Below are 3,396 nucleotides of genomic sequence, written 5' to 3'. Positions count from 1 at the left end.
GAGAGCATTAGGCAACCTGGACATGGCTGTGTTTAGTAATCCATGTTCATTTTCAATTTAGGCTTTGGTACAATAATAAGTGTGAACCTTGCATTTTGTGTCCAGAATATTACTGTGATAAAATGTATATGTAGATCAGGTGACATGAGTAATTTTTCCATCATTTCTGGGAGCAATATTTTGAAGATTAATAAGTTAGTATTGGGGGTACAAAGACGTGTACCTTGTGTCTATGAATATAGAGCTAATGCATGAATAGACCATACTGTTAATAAATAATATAACTGGTTCCACTTTATATAATGCATTGGATTCATATCTTAAAATATATAAGAAATCTTATATTGATATACATACATTCATTCCAACTAGTTATACATCTAATGGTAAAATTAAGGTTATGGTTTATCATGAAAAGTGTGTGAGTTTTGCTTCAAAAGTGATTATGGAAATAAAAAATAATGTGTTTGGAAAGAAGTCTCATGAAAAGACCAGTCAAGAACCATGAAAAAATACATGTGTTCTGAAGCAGGAAGTGATTGAAAGTGAAACAAATGCCTCTAAATTAGCGAACTTGTGGATGAAATATATATCCTATTATGTGCATAAACTGAAGAAATAGTAATGTACCAGTTTTGAATAAAAATGAACGTCAAAATACGCATCATGTCCCATAGGAATCAATTTGCATTGATGTTAACCTGGGTCAGTTACTGTATTAATTTTAGGATTTGTAGGCACCATTCACTGAAGATAGTTTTCAGTACTAGGAAACAAATACGTATTTCAGGTGGATGAATATTTCTGACGATAATCTTGTGAAAAGTTGATTATAAATTCACATATATGAATATGAATGAATTTAGGAAATGTATAATAAGACACATGTATTTCATATTTTGAAAAATCTGGAAAGTTTGTATATATATATATATACACACACACACATGCACACAGACATTAAAAAGTAGCAATATATATGCCAATTGAAATTCACCATGAAATATATATCATCCACAGTTTCAAAAATATTCATTTTACTGAACATGGATTTATGTATAATGTTGTTAAACTAGGAAGCTCACAGAGAGTTCGAATTTTATCTTCCAACTGCATTTAGGAGAAGTGATCTCTTCTCACAATGTGTATCTGCCAAGTCAACCACTTCACAAGAATGTACGTGTTGTACCTTGTAGGATTCTATATGTGCATATAAAAATACATGTGCAAATAGGCTACAGAGAAAGGGAGACAGGAATTCACATATTTGTTAACTTTAAAAACACATGGAGAACAATTTCAACAAAAGTTGACTAGATTTATAACTCCTACACTACATAATGCAAAAGGCAAATTCATCTATACACCATGCCTCCTCTGAACTGCTTGTATTTCTATTCTGTTTGGATTATTATTCTCCATCATATTAGGATAAGTAGTCAGAGTCTAGTAGGCTATGGGTTAGTGTCAGGGATTCAGTATTTCGAATGGAAAATTGGAAAAGGTATCCAATGTGTATGTAATTATGTGCTATGAAAAATCTTCCCACTCTTATCCAGAACAATGCCTTGACATTACCTTTGCCCCAAGTAAGACACAATTACAGGAGAAGAGTTCGAAAATCTGTGTATATATATATATATATATATATATATATACATACATATATATATATATATATATATATATATATATATATATACATACATATATATATATATATATATATATATATATATATATATATATATATATGTATATATATATATGGAATGCAATATGCTCAGTTGTTCACAAACTTGGAGGTTGTAGATGAGTTTACAAAAGTAACGAACAGGGTAAACCCTCCACAAAAATGGACCCTTGCTGGCCTAAAGACTTCTTGAGAAACTGCCTCTGAGGTTGGGAACTTGAAATATATGTTGTTGTCAGGAGCTTAATCTTCATTTGTGGTGAGACAATTAAAGCTGGATCTGCATCTATGTGACCTGAAGGATCTTGTTTCTTATTTTCCAATGAACATGAGACAGCAGTGCTGAATTCTCTCTTTGTAGGTAAACTGTGGCCACTGGGGGCTATGTGTCTCCCTGTGAGGACTCTGAAACCATTTGGTCATCCTCCAATTTTCGTGGTGTTTCTTGCTGCTGCACTGGGAGTTTGGTATTTGCTTCGTGAAATACAAAGATTTCAACTGGGACACAGTGCTAGAGGGAGTTCTGTCATGTGTGGTGTGTCAGGGTCTGCAAGAGAATGCACCAACCAGGCCTCTATCCCACATAGCTTGCCCCCTTCACCATAGCAACCTGATTCTGAACATTGCCCTGAAAACTCTCCATATAACAAGATGCATTTACATATAAGGGTTTGCTGGCTACACTATATCAGTCACAAGCTATTTGGAAGCCAATGGCAGGTCCACATGACTCCAACACAGATGTTTTATCACACACCTGCACACCACTACTCTAGGCCCACTACTCAGGAGGCTCCAACTTACTGGCATCACTGTTCTTCAACATTTTCAAGAAACCCAGTCAATCAAGGCACTGTATTGTATACTCATGATCAGCAACAGGACATCCAAAGTTTCTCCAGTGCCACCTGGTCATGGGAATTTCAAAAATTTGATGGTATTCATCTAGCCATTTTTCAAGGATGAAGTTGGAGGCACTGTGGGTTTCAATTTATTCAGGAACCACTAAATGGTGAGGAAGTTCATTTCAATGAATTCTCTGGACAACACTCACAGGAAAGGCTTCCCAAAGAGTGGCCAAAAGGTCACAGGAAGCCAGGCCCATTGAACTGTACAATGTGAGGTCCATGTGTGTTTTGACTCTCAACTATGGCTGCCATGTTTTTCATAATAAAATCATGTGATATCCTGGCTGAGATTCCCAGTGCTCTGTGGAAAACCAACCTGGGACTAGATTTCAGATTCCAAGCGTGAATCTCATGCGTGGCCTCCTAAAATCCCAACTCAATTCATGGCAATACTACTCTGAGGTCAGTTCCAGAACTCAGTCTATAAGGGGAATCACCCAAGAGTGAAGCCCTGGTGGACCGAGTCATCTCTTCCAACTGCCACAAAAATGACCACAATTATAACCAAAACACTCCCACATGGCCCTCATTTTCTTCCATATAGACATTCATCATAACTTCTGGCAAGAGGTTTCCATAAGTGGCGCAGCTCAAGACAGTGTCCAATATAAGCTTCCTTGTCCCTCATTTGCCTAAAGTAAGTGTGGCCTGGACACTCTTCCTGTCAACCAGGAGTGATCAAATAGGCCTGCCATTAATACTGCTCTGCTTCTACTATTTGAGGCCTACTGACTGTCAGGTATAGATTCTTTATGTGGTTTGTAGTCATGAGAAAACACTAGCACATCTGCAGGG

Source organism: Callospermophilus lateralis, unplaced genomic scaffold, assembly GCF_048772815.1.
Source record: "Callospermophilus lateralis isolate mCalLat2 unplaced genomic scaffold, mCalLat2.hap1 Scaffold_72, whole genome shotgun sequence".
Taxonomy (NCBI): domain Eukaryota; kingdom Metazoa; phylum Chordata; class Mammalia; order Rodentia; family Sciuridae; genus Callospermophilus; species Callospermophilus lateralis.
This window is presented reverse-complemented; position numbering follows the sequence as displayed.